Below are 14,119 nucleotides of genomic sequence, written 5' to 3'. Positions count from 1 at the left end.
AAAGAAACTGTCAATAAAAAAACAGTAAATGACAACAAAAATAAAGATAAAGAGAAAAAAATGAAAAGAATCGGACACGTACGGTGAGGATTGCGGAGCAGATCAAAAATCAACAAGGATCCGAGAAGAGTTCGTTTCGACAAATATTTGGTAATTCAAATTGAAAACTTACTATGCTAACATTTTTATGTTTTATGCTTAGATTTGGGCCTCTTCTTAGATCCATTGGATCTATCTTGCATCTGTTTCCGGATTATGCGTTTAGATTTTCTGTTATTTTTTAACCTAAATATTTTTAATATAAAAAATCCATTATCCTTTTTCAGAAAAAAATATGCGAAATATAGTTTTATTATTTTAAAATTAATAATATTTTTATATTTTATTTTTATAAACTTTAGTATCTCTATATTATTAAAATAAATAAATCCACTAACATCCGTTCAATTTTATCATTATTTAATAATCTAACAATTATAAATAATAATAATTTTATAACCACATCTTCATCAATTTATTTTTAAAATTTTTAAAGATAAATTTAATAAGTAAATAATTTTTTTATTAAAATTCAAAAACTATATTTAAAATTAAAAATAATACACGAACCCGACATATTTGAACTTTTTCTAGTATATTTTTTTATTATTAAGATATAACAATTAAATTTAAAATAGTTTAAACTTTTTTTAATAAATTTTTTCAATTATTTGTAACACGAAAATCAGACACCATTGCTTCTTAAGATTCTCCTACCTGTCTCAGTTTATTATATTGCTCAAGATTTGTTGTGAAATAATTTTTCAATTATTCTGTGAAATTTTCATGTGCACCAGAAAACAAATTATCTTAAGCTGAAGTTGACATGTTGATAATTAATGTATTAATACAGTTTGAGAAATGCGCGATTTCTCAAAGTTGCTACTATAATATTTAAAAAAACAATTCATAGATTCTTGAAACTGAAGTTTCTGTTGGGGAAAACGAGTTATTTCCCACACGAACGTAGTTTTAAAATTGACCTAAAATGTCAAGATTAAAACCACCAAAGGTTGCACAGCGAATAATCCTGTCAAACTATTGAATATTGAAACACAATGGAAAAGAACCGAATAAAAACAATAAAGGAGAGAACACACCAAATTTATGAGGTTCGACGAGAATATCGTCTACTTCTCGGGCACCACACCGGATGATAATTTCACTATATCGCCAATATTATAACAAATGGAATTCTTTGGAATTCCCAAAGTGGGAGAATGAAGAATACAAGAGGAAAAGAGAACTTGTTTTTGGGATGATTTCTAATGGAAATACTTAGACCTATTTATAGTTGAGTTTCAAGAACAATATGTTCAAAGTTTGGCCACCTACCAAAGAATTTTCCAATGTGTACAAGTTAGCCACCAAATATGAAATTCACATGTTCAAAGTTTGGCCACCAACCAAGATGAAATTTCCAACTTGTCAACTTAATTTCTAGACAAATCTAACAAATCTCCACCTTGGCTTGAAATTACCAAGCCTACTCAACTTCTTCAACTCCCCAAATTTGTAGTACCTCTAATTGCGCTCACAAGCGCCACATACCCGAAGGTGTTCATACTTTCAGGATGTTAATCAAGTTCAAACAATGATTGAACTTGATTACTGTTACCACCTTGGTCATCATATCTGCAGGATTTTCTGATGTCGCAATTTTCTGAAGTAGAATCTTTCCTTCTTCAAAGATCTCCCGCACAAAGTGATACCTCACGTCGATATGCTTAGTCCTTGAATGGTAGACTTGATTTTTCGCTAAGTGAATAGCGCTCTGACTGTCACAATAGAGACTAATGTGACTTTGAACAACTCCCAAGTCTTCCATCAACCCGTTAAGCCAAATTGCTTCCTTTACAGCCTCTGAAACTGCCATGTATTATGCCTCTGTAGTAGACAAGGCCACCGTAGATTGCAATGTAGACTTCCAACTTACTGGGGCTTTAGCAAGAGTAAACAAATACCCAGTAGTTGATCGACGCTTATCCAAATCACCAGTATAATCGGAATCAACATATCCAACCATACACTGACCAAGTGCTTCATCCTGTTCAAAAACTAAAGCAACATCCACGGTTTGTTGGAGATACCGTAGAATCCATTTCACATCTTGCCAATGTCCTTCTCCAGGATCATGCATGTACCTGCTCACAACTCCAACTGCTTATGAAATGTCAGGACGCGTACACACCATTGCATACATCAAGCTCCCAACTGCATTAGCATATGAACCTTTTTCCATATACACTCGTTCTTCGTTAGTTTTAGGAGATAATTGAGAACTAAGTTTCAAATGAGAAGCCAATGGGATACTTACATGTTTGGTATTTTCATTCATGCCAAAACATTGTAATACCTTTCTCAGATACTGCTTCTGTGTTAAACAAAGCTTCCCTCTCTGTCTATCTCTGCTTATCTCCATACCAAGAATCTTCTTGGCCTCACCTAGATCTTTCATCTCAAACTCTTGATTCAACTGAGCCTTTAATTTGTCTATCTCCTTTTGACTCTTTGAAGCGATCAACATATCATCAACGTACAAGAGAAGATAAATGAAAGATCCATCTTTGAGCTTTTGCAAATACACACAATGATCATATTTGCTTCTAGTATACTTTTGCCTCCTCATAAAGCTATCAAATCGCTTGTACCACTGCCTCGGAGATTGCTTCAATCCATATAGCGATTTGTTCAGCTTACAAACCCATTTCTCACAACCACCATCTTTGTATCCTTATGGCTGTGTCATATAGATCTCCTATTCTAAATCACCGTGCAAGAAAGCCGTCTTTACATCAAGTTAAGCTAGCTCCAAATTCAACTGTGCTACTAAGGCCAACAATATTCTAATGGAGGAATGCTTCACAACGGGGGAAAATACTTCATTGTAGTCGATTCCCTCCTTTTGAGCGTAGCCTTTAGCTACCAACCGTGCCTTGTAGCGAACATCTTTCTTGTTATGAGATCCATCTTTCTTTACAAATACCCACTTGCATCCAATGGCTCTTTTACCTTTCGATAATTGTGTCAGTTTCCAAGTGTCGTTCTTTTGGAGAGATTGCAATTCTTCATCCATGGTACTTTTCCACTTATCACTTTCCAAGCTTTGTATTGCTTCTTGGTAAGTGATAGGGATATCATCATCAACAACTGGAAGAGCATAGGCCACCATATCAACAAATCGAGCAGGTCTACGAATTTCTCTCCTTGGCCTTATAACTGCAAGTGTTTCTGGTGTCTCCAATGGTTCTTGGGTTTGAACCTCTTCATCTTCTGATTCTTCTATTGGAGTTGAAGAATCAGCTGCATCAACTTCTGGGATCATCGTCTGCTGAAACTCCACCTGTTTTGGAGTATGCTCCACCTGCTGCGGAGTACTACTTGTCTGGACAGCTTCACTTATTACCTTATTTACTAGGGCAGATTCATCAAAGGTAACATCTCTGCTACAAATTATCTTCTTGGTGTCTAAACACCAAAGGCGGAATCCCTTCACTCCATGGGTGATTCCCATAAAGAGAGCCTTATTTGCTCTCGGATCAAGCTTGGATTCCTCCAATGGTGTTTTTCCTCCTATCGTTGATGACGACAGACGATTGATGAGATGACCAGCATATGTCACAGCCTCAGCCCAAAATGTCTTGCCTAACCCAGCATTAGACAACATACATCGAACTTTCTCTAATAGTGTTCGATTCATACGCTCTGCCACCCTATTCTGTTGTGGTGTATGTCTAACAGTGAAGTGTCGAACAATACCATACTCATGGCAAACGTCAAAGAATGGGTCACTTTTATATTCCCCTCCATTGTCCGTCCTAAGACGTTTGATCTTTCTACCAGTCTGGTTCTCGATCATATTTTTCCATTTCAGGAAAATTTGAAGCACTTCATCTTTAGACTTCATCGGATACACCCAAACTCTTCTGGAAAAGTCATCTACAAAAGTTACAAAATAATGGTTTCCTCTCAAAGACGATGTCTTTGAATGACCCCATACATCTGAGTGAATATAATCTACAATACCTTTTGTATTATGTATAGTGGTGCCAAACTTCACTCTCTTCTGCTTTCTCAGAACACAATGCTCGTAAAAGTTCAATTTGCAAGCCTTTGCACCTTTCAATAATCCTTTCTTTGCCAGAATTTGCAAGGATTTCTCTCCAGCATGTCCCAACCGCATATGCCACAACTGGGTTGCGTTCAAATCATCACCTCCGGAAGCTGCTGCAACTGCTCCAATAATTGTACTACCTTGGTAGTAATACAAATTATTTTTCCTGATGCCCTTCATCATTACAAGTACGCCATATGTAACTTTTAAAACTCCATCTCTCATAGTGACTACTGAGTCTTTGGATTCTAAGGCTCCCAACGAGATGAGATTTTTCTTCAAACTAGGCACGTTTCGGACATCTGTCAGAACTCTGGTTGATCCATCTTGATTCTTCAATCGAATTGAACCTATCCCAACAGGTTTACATGCATTGTCATTGCCCATATAAACAACTCCTGTATTTAGTTCCACTAAATCGGAGAACCACTCCCGATTAGGGGACATATGATAGGTGCAACCCGAATCTAATATCCACTCATCGGAATGGAATGTTGTTGATGAAGCAACCAATGATATGTCAGAGTCATGTGCATCATGCTCTACAACACATGCATCTGGAGCAGCTTTTCCTTTCTTCTTCAGCTTCGGACAATCGTTCTTCCAATGGCCTTTCTCATGATAAAATGCACATTCATATTTTCCCAGTTTGGACTTCGACTTTGATCTCCCTCTCCACTTTGGCTTTTGACTTTTCGAGCGATCTCTTGCCACCATGGCCTCTACTACTTCGTACTTGCTCTCCTTCTTGGTTTTCTTCCTGAGTTCAAAACTATACAAAGCATCAGTTACATCTTTAAGGGTAACATTATCCTTACCATGAAGTAACGTTGTCTCAAGGTGCTCAAATTCATCTAGAAGAGATGACAACAACATCAAAGCCAAATCTTCATCTTTGAAGGTTTCATCCATGCCCAATAAGTCTTCCACTAGCTCATTGAACGCAGTGATGTGTTCATTCATACTGGTGCCTGGTTGATAATCAAATCTGAACAATCTTTTCTTCATGTGGAGACGATTCTGAGAGCTTTTCTTCAGGAATTTTTCCTCCAAAGCTTTCCACATCTTACTTGCAGAAGTCTCGTTCTTGTAGCCATACTTCTGCTCCCTGGAAAGACAAGATCGAATCGTGCTGCACGCCAAACGATTGATTGTTCCCCATTCTTTCTCCTCCATATATTCGGGCTTTTCTTCCTCAATGGCGATGTCTAGACCTTATTTGAATAAGGCGTCTAACACCTCGCCTTGCCACATGCCAAAATGACCGGATCCATCGAACAACTCCACTGAGAAATTTGCATTTTACATCACCCTCCTCACCGGTCCAGATGAAGAGCTTGATGTCTCAACTGATCCATATTTTGGCATTTTAATTCTAACGAACAATATTCAATATCACGAATTGTATCTTTTCAGCAACGGAACCACCAGGATAACCTCAACCGAAGCTCTGATACCAATTGTTAGGAAAAACGGGTTATTTCCCACACGAACGTAGCTTTAAAATTGACCTAAAATGTCAAGATTAAAACTACCAAAGGTTGCACAGCGGATAAACCTGTCAAACTATTGAATATTGAAACACAATGGAAAAGAACCGAATAAAAAATAATAAAGGAGATAACACACCAAATTTACGAGGTTCGACGAGAATATCGTCTACTCCTCGGGCACCACACCGGATGATAACTTCACTATATCACCAATATTACAACAAATGGAATTCTTTGGAATTCCCAAATTGGGAGAATGAAGAATACAAGAGGAAGAGAGAACTTGTTTTTGGGATGATTTCTAATGGAAATACTTAGGCTTATTTATAGTTGAGTTTCAAGAACAATATGTTCAAAGTTTGGCCACCTACCAAAGAATTTTCCAATGTGTACAAGTTAGCCACGAAATATGAAATTCACATTGTTCAAAGTTTGGCCACCAATCAAGATGAAATTTCCAACTTGTCAACTTAATTTCTAGACAAATCTAACAGTTTCTACCAATTGAATGAAGCAGAAAAAATGAGATGAAAGCCTCCAATTTTGCTATATGTGCATGAGAATGGGGTTGCTTAAAGCTCCTATTTTTTTAAGAGGATTCATGTTTCAAGTTGTAATTTGATAATGTATTCAACTAAAATCTGGGTTTGTCTTGTGTTATACACTTTGCTTATTGGGAGACAAAATTTGGAAAATTAATGAATCTGATGAATTAAAATGGGCAATTTTTTTTCTGGTAAAAATATCCAGTGAAGACCAGTCAACTCAGAATCCTTTATTGTTCAGACACAACTCAAAATATAACGCGTTTTTTCGCGATTATTGTAGTCAACTTAACAACATCCGCCTTTAGAACAAAGAACAAAAACAGCACCAACATAAACAAAACTCACCAGTCACCCGCTCTGGCAGTCTCCGTATCCCATTTACATTTTCTTTTCCAATAAACAACAACATGAAACAGAAACCTGAAACAAATTAAGAAGCGTTCGTTTTCGAGGGTCCTGTGAATCAAAGAAGCTTTTTTTTTTCCTTTAAATTTTTTATATATGGAAAACCCAAGAACAAGAAGCGGCAGCCGCTTCAGCTCATCTTCTAACCTAGATGCTTTGACTACTACACTAAGCAGCTCAATTCAAGCTTTGGGTCGTGGCTTTGATGTCACGTCGGATATAAGGCTGTTATATTGCAAAGGGGCACCTGGTTCAAGGTTGGTTCAGCTTGATGAAGACCATGCCGACGATCTTGTTTTCTCCGGCGGGTTGGTTGTGCCCAACGTGTCTGTTGATATTAAGTGGTCAATGGGAAAGAGTGACATCGAGAGAAAATCTGTTTGTAGCTTTCATGAGGTATGCCGCCGCTATCCCCTTTTGATCTGTTTCTAATTTGTTGTTCTTTCTGATTTTGTTTGCTTTTCAAGAGAAAATCATCTTGTTAGATGGGCATTGGGGGTGATTGGTTATTTGTTTCAAAGCTTGAAATTCGATATTGTGTGGACATGCTGGGATTTGCATTTGTTTACTTGCTTGCATAAATGCAATTGTTTGGAATATTCCTATCTAGGGCTCTAGGTAATCTGTTTATCAAACTGAAAGAGAAAAGAATTGTTGCAAGGGAACATTATTTTCCCCCCAGATATATACAAATGAACTCGTTACGGTTTAATCCCTTTAAGGAAGTTCTAGTCCATGGTGTCTGTGTGGAGTAACTTCTTTTTTCTGTTATTTGCTGCATATTTTCAAAATGTTGTGCAAATGTTATTGATTGCTGAAGTTTTCTTCCGCTACCTCTAATGCATTAGAGTAAAGAACCTATAGGCAGGATCCATATAAATCAAATTTGACAGTGATAAATGCTGAGCCAGTATACCGCTTTTGTGTACAACATTTGATTTTTAGATCAAGGCATGCTTTCAACTTCTGGTGTGATGATATGCTTCTTCCGAATATTGCAATACATGATTTGGGTGCATTCTATGAATAAATGTATGCCGCTATACCAGTCAATGCTTCATCTCTGATTTGAACTGGACTCACATTGTTGATGATGTCATATGAGGTAAAGCGGTTAGGCACTATCCATAATGTTTGGATAAAGCATTCACCCGATTCTGTTTGGTTATGAATGGCATCTCCAGGTTGAATGTCCTATTTATCAGAATATTGTTCCCCTTTTTATGTATTTCGAAGGTCATTTTAGTATAGATAGAGTGACAATTACCTAGTTAAAAGTAACGGTTCTACTTCCAGTGCCATTGGTTTAGCACAGGCTGAGAAACCACCTTTAATGAACATCTTTATTTTTAAATTCCAGATGTCAGGATAATTTAATGAGAAATCTGGTATATCAGGGCGTGTTCCACTAGGAAGCTTTAACGCAATGTTCAATTTCACCGGTTCTCGGCGAGTTGATGCTGTAGCTACAAAATCCCTTGCCATGGTTGGATATTTAATTCCCCTATACACAGTCAAATTAGCAAAGCAGAATTTAGTTCTGCATGAAGATGTCAGACGTGCTGTTCCTTACACTTGGGATCCTGCATCTTTGGCAAGGTAAATGGGATGAACTTCATATTTAAAGAGTAAACATTTGTTACTTCAGCTGTATGTTTCTTGGTGTACCATTTATTTTGTATATTTGTATTTGTTGCTTTCATACTCTGAGGTAGTAAAACATATTTCAGCTCCAAATCATTTCCTCTATGTAACATATCATATGTATGACTAATCTTATCTCTATGTTCTTTATGATGAGGTGTCATAGGAACTAGGAGGCATAGACAATCATTTTGCATTTGCAGACAGCTTCAAATTGTAATTGCTGATATTGATATGTTTTCTTTGACTTTATCTCAGTTTTATTGAAACTTATGGTACACACATTGTTACCTCCGCTACAATTGGTGGGAGAGATGTTGTTTACGTCAGACAACACCAGTCATCTCCTTTATCGTTAAAAGACATCGAGAACTATGTTAAAGACATTGGGGATCAGAGGTTTCTGGACTCCAAAGGCCAGTTGAGTGCTGCACCCTTAAAATACAAAGACAAGGTTAGTATCATGGTTAAAAATAGTGATCCTAAGTTTTTTTTAAGTTATCTAGCTCTTTATTAGGTGCCTTCTCTGTGAATGCATAATTCCGGGGAAATATGTTGCTCTTTATATTCGCCTTTTATGTGAAGAAATCCATCGCTAAAATAATTCCTGCTGTAGGATGTTACAGTCATTTTTAGGAGGAGAGGAGGTAATGACCTGGAGCAGAGTCATGCCAGGTGGGCAGACACTGTGCAATCGGCACCAGATGTCATTAACATGACATTTACCCCCATTGTTTCTCTTCTTGAACGAGTGCCTGGTATAAAACATTTGGCCCGTGCAATTGAACTATACTTGGAGTGTAAGTTCTTCAACTGTTCCACAGCATGCAATATGATTATCTTACAAAGATGTTAAAGATGTTTACTGTCTTCCTCTCTAGGGTCTACTTAACTTTCATTGTTTCCTTTTACCAGACAAGCCACCAATTGAGGATTTACAATATTTCCTGGATTTTCAAATTGTTCGAGTTTGGGCTCCAGAACAAAGCAACATTCAAAGGAAGGAACCGGTGTGTTCATCCCTTCAGTTTAGCTTAATGGGTCCCAAGCTTTATATCAGCCCAGATCAGGTATTGTCTAAATTGGGGAAAAAAAGAGAAAAAAAAACTACGTTATTGGATGTATGAGGGAAAGTGTTAAGGGGTTATGTAGAATGTTTCTCTAGTGCTAATTATCTTGCATATTACCTTGAAGTTCGATATATATTTCCACTTTAAGAAAGAAAATGAAACACGGTTAACAAATTGTAAGAAAACATGAAGCAACCAGGGTACTCGTATCTGAGTTTTTATTAGTTCTGTCGCTTGATTTATTGCAAATATTTCTTCCAGCACTTATGGAGGGTTTGGCATTTGTGTGATAAATTGATATATGTATGCTTATTGTATGAAAATTGATATAGAGAGCTTTTTCAAAACTTTGAGTAGCATTGATGGGATATTTCAGAACCTTAAGAATACTCATGATCATCAGCGTTTCTCCTCTTCCCTTGTGGGATAAAAAGGGTAGACGAACGATGAGTATTTCTTGGAGCCGTAGTAAATAACTTCATAAGGCCTCAAATATTTTTTCCTCTCTCCTGCTAAATTAGCATATACAATGATATTTCAGGTAACCGTTGGCCGTAAACCAGTCACTGGGCTTAGGCTTAGCTTAGAAGGCAGCAAGCAGAACAGACTAGCAATTCATTTGCAGCACCTAGTGTCTCTTCCAAAAATACTTCAACCTCACTGGGATGTGCACATGGCCATAGGTGCACCGAAGTGGCAAGGTCCCGAGGAGCAAGACAGCCGTTGGTTTGAACCTATCAAGTGGAAAAACTTCTCCCATGTAAGCACTGTACCGATAGAACACATGGACACTTGCATTGGAGACCTCTCCGGTGTTCACATTGTCACAGGGCCTCAGCTTGGTGTATGGGACTTTGGTTCCAGAAACGTATTACACCTCAAACTCCTCTTCTCCAAAGTACCAGGGTGCACAATAAGGCGATCCGTGTGGGATCATAGTCCATCCGGCCTTTCAACTGGAAAGAAGACTGACGGATCTTCATCATGAGTTTCAAATGAGAGAAGTTCTGAGAATAAAAAGGAGGATAGTTCAAGCCATGTGGGAAAACTTGCAAAAATTGTGGACTCAACAGAAATGTTGAAAGGAGCACAGGATAGCCCGGGGCATTGGTTGGTTACAGGGGCGAAGCTTGGGGTGGACAAGGGGAAGATTGTATTGCGTATTAAGTACTCATTACTGAATTACTGATCCATTATTTGTTTTTGTAGGGTTACCCTTTTCCCACTAGTAAGCATTCTTTGCAGTACAGGCGGTCCTTGTTCCTTCCATTCTTGTGTACATTGCGGCTCTTTTTGTTTGTTTATTTGCCCTTACAGTTGATAGTCTGATTACTAGGTCTATGACTACTCTCTTTTTCCCCCTCTATTCAGTCTCAATATTTGATTTTCAGAATACTAGGCTATATTTTCCAATAAATATAACATAAGTGTTGGTGCTTTTTCTGCTTTTAAACATTGCACATCATTGTGGAGTGGTCTTCGTTCATTTCTTTTACCAATTTTCATTCCAGTTTAGTTTCTATTATACAGGCAGCATGCCTATCCTGTTGCTAGGACCATGCCTTTTAATTCGTTAAAAAAATCATTATTGGGGTAATAATTTATTTCAGAATCGTATGAGATATGTGATTTTACCACAATAAGGAAAAGAAATATTATTAGTTGTAGTTTGGTAATTTGATAATTATTTTCACCCATTACATTTCTTGATGTTTGTCAATGTCGGTTATTATAGATAAAATTATCTGAACTTGTGAGATTTCTTCATATCGATTAGCTTTAGTAATTATTTTTAATCACTAAAATTCAACTTAAAATCTTGTCATATACTAGATACGATATATTTATTTATATAATTTTTAAGCTTTTCTTATTTATTGTTTGGTCAGAAACAGCTCAGGCATCGGCATGGTGGCTGTAGCAGTGGCAGCGTCGGTGGGTGAAGGAGAGAAATAATCTAAGTTGAACTTAACAAGTTCTTCCCATGCGTATAGGAAGGCATATTTGCAATAATGAACAGCAGCAAATATAATATTGTGGGCTAATAGCAAACACACTATCAATTTAATGTTTCATTAACATTATAAGTGATGATACAAACTCTGATACTTAAAATAGTAACCAAATGACAAATCCCTTCGAAAAATCGTACCGGAGGATATACCTTCAGAGCTGGGCAAGACGGCGGATATCGGTCGGGTAAGCATCAGCGGAAGACTTGAGCACTGTAAGCTCTCCGTCCAACGATCATATATGCAGCCTCAGTTGGATGAAAAACATCCCAAAACAAATACTCCTTCCTATTTGGGCATGGAGTTTGTGCAGGAAAGCAGGTAATCTGTCCATTTTTCCTCCCCGCCTCACAACACCCTGCATTTGCTACCTTAAGACCTGAACATTAACAAACACAAAAACAAAACCATTAATACAACACTACTAATGTTCAACGTCTAATTGATGTTTACAAGTGCTCGCCGTCGTTTACCGGAAGTCGAAGGATTGCTCGTTATGTCCTGGAAAATTCCGTAAGCATTTATGTAGAACTTGGCATCAGAATTAGTGTTATTGAATTGATCAACCAGACCTTTAAGCTTGTCGTTGAACATCCTATTTGCAGCATTAATTCTCTTGACACAAGTTCTACCATTTGGACTGTTTTGATCCAATTCATTGGGACTGCAACCGATCTGATCCACTCCCAATCAACACAAACTTCCTCGCCCCATAGTTATACAGAGCCTAAACAATTTTCATTTATAATCATTAGAGATTTGTGGGAAACAAAACTGGGAATTATATGTAAAGATCAATGGAAATTAGATACTGTAACCTGAAGCTGCTGAGTGTACTCTTGAATAAGAACATCAGCAAATTGCTCCGGGGTATACTGTGTGCTGCTTGAGTAATAAAGGGACATGAAATAGTTGTTAAGGTAATCGTTGCTACCGAGTCCGATTGAGTAAATACATTTGCTTATGCCGTGGCTTCATTCCCAAGCAAGTTCACTACTTGTGAAATTGTTTGTTTGTAATTTCTGACTTGGCCGCTGAAACTGATCCGAGCTCCCTGTATAGTACAAGTTTGCAGATGAAAGTTTTAGTTCCGGCCATTAAATGGTGGATTATAACTATAAAAACCATTAATTTTACCAGTTGCTGTCTGGTCTATCTCTGATTCCGGTAGCCGCGGATGCGTAGTTAACTCCTCCAAGTATTTGTCGACCGCTAGCCATCCAGTAAGGCGGAATGTAATTGTCAAACCCCAAAAGTTGAGCTGCAGGATAATAACAGTGTCGGAATAAGGCATAATCTAATCCAGATTGGTGTATACCTTCAAACTGTTTTCATCAGTTGAAAGACATACTTGGTTTAAGCAGTCAAACAAACGAAAGAAGGAAAAATATATATATTAATAGAAGCTCACCTATGACATCTACGGTAGTTTTACCATTGGAAAACCTTCCAGTCGGTCCATTCGGGAAGTCAATGCCATTAGGCAAATAATTAGCTTTAGCCAATGATGACAGTCGGTTATTATTACCATTGTCCACCAATGAATCCCCGAAAATAAAGTAACAAGGGACTTGAGGAGAACCTCTAACCCCAAATCACAACCCTAAAACCATCAACACTACCCCACACCAACATCTCTCCATATTACTAGCAATGTAACACCCCAATTTAGGGGTTAAATTTTAGAAATTTTAAAGTATTGGATTTAATTGGTAATTTGGAAGAAAATTGAGGATTAAAATATAAGATTTTAAAGTTGGCAGACCGTTTTAAGAAATATAGAAAATTCAATAACTAAACTCATAATTTAACTATTTTTCTTTAGGAGATAATATAACCTCATTTCCTGTTTATTTCTGCAGAAAAATATTCATATTTCCTCTATCAGTCAATAACTTTCAACTCAATCTACTCGTCGTCCGACCTCCGATCGATGAACTGAGACCACCATCGTGTTCGTTGTCGACCGAGGAACAAAACCCCTCAAACCTTTCGTCGTAAATCGTCGTCGTTCGTTGTTAATTTCAGTCGAAAGTATCGTCGGTAATAACTCGATTTCAGTTGGTTTTTCGTCGATTTACGACGATCCGACAATCCGTTTTAGACACCTCCCGCACCATCGTGTTCCTTGCATCGTTCCGAGTCCACCGGTGTTCTCTGTTTCTCCGTCGTCGTCGGCGCGTGGAAGGGTGAGACTATCAAAGTTTCCGACGTTTCGGAATCGAGCTCTCTGTCGTTCAAAATTGTGAACCGAGCTTTTTAAGTGCCTCAAAATTGCTTAAAATAATTTTTAGGAATTTTCCAGGAATTTATCGACACCGTACACTGTTCACGCACTGCACGCGCCACCCCTGAGAGTGGGCATCGTCTGGGTGATAATTTTGTAATTAATTTCTGTTTGGATACTATTTATGTAAAATTCGGGTGTTAGTTTGGTTAATATTTGCATAATGTGGCTAATTTGGTAATTAATTTATGTTAGGGTGATATTTGTGTAAAATGGTCGACCATTGATGGCGTTGACCATAGTTGACCAGAACTTTGACCGGCTTTGACCGAGTATACCTATTCTGACATTTTTTGACGTTCCAAATCCGATTCCGCAGTCCGTTTTTCGAAATTCATATCTGAAGGCCTCGAAATTGCCAGTCAAACCCGTTGACTTTGATTTTGACCGAAAATTTCAAATTTTCGAAAAGTTATAATTTATGTTTTCGACGTCCCGAATCCGAAGTCCGTTTCGTCAAATTCGAACCCGGTAAGTTGTTTTTCAGAATTAAGCTCCGTTTTTTTT

The 14,119-nt window shown here is 37.6% G+C and overlaps 2 pseudogenes; one reads left to right on the top strand and one right to left on the bottom strand.

Annotated features, from left to right (window-relative positions):
- The first annotated feature begins 6,532 nt into the window (after nucleotides 1-6,532).
- On the top strand, nucleotides 6,533-10,560 carry LOC120148919 (annotated as a pseudogene).
- Nucleotides 10,561-11,479: 919 nt separating this feature from the next.
- LOC120148978 lies at nucleotides 11,480-12,974 on the bottom strand (annotated as a pseudogene).
- Between the last annotated feature and the right edge of the window lie 1,145 nt (nucleotides 12,975-14,119).

Source organism: Hibiscus syriacus, unplaced genomic scaffold (genome assembly GCF_006381635.1).
Source record: "Hibiscus syriacus cultivar Baekdansim isolate YM2019G1 unplaced genomic scaffold, ASM638163v2 tig00110988_pilon, whole genome shotgun sequence".
Taxonomy (NCBI): domain Eukaryota; kingdom Viridiplantae; phylum Streptophyta; class Magnoliopsida; order Malvales; family Malvaceae; genus Hibiscus; species Hibiscus syriacus.
The sequence above is the reverse complement of the archived record's forward strand: the minus strand, read 5'-3'. Positions and strand labels throughout refer to the sequence as shown.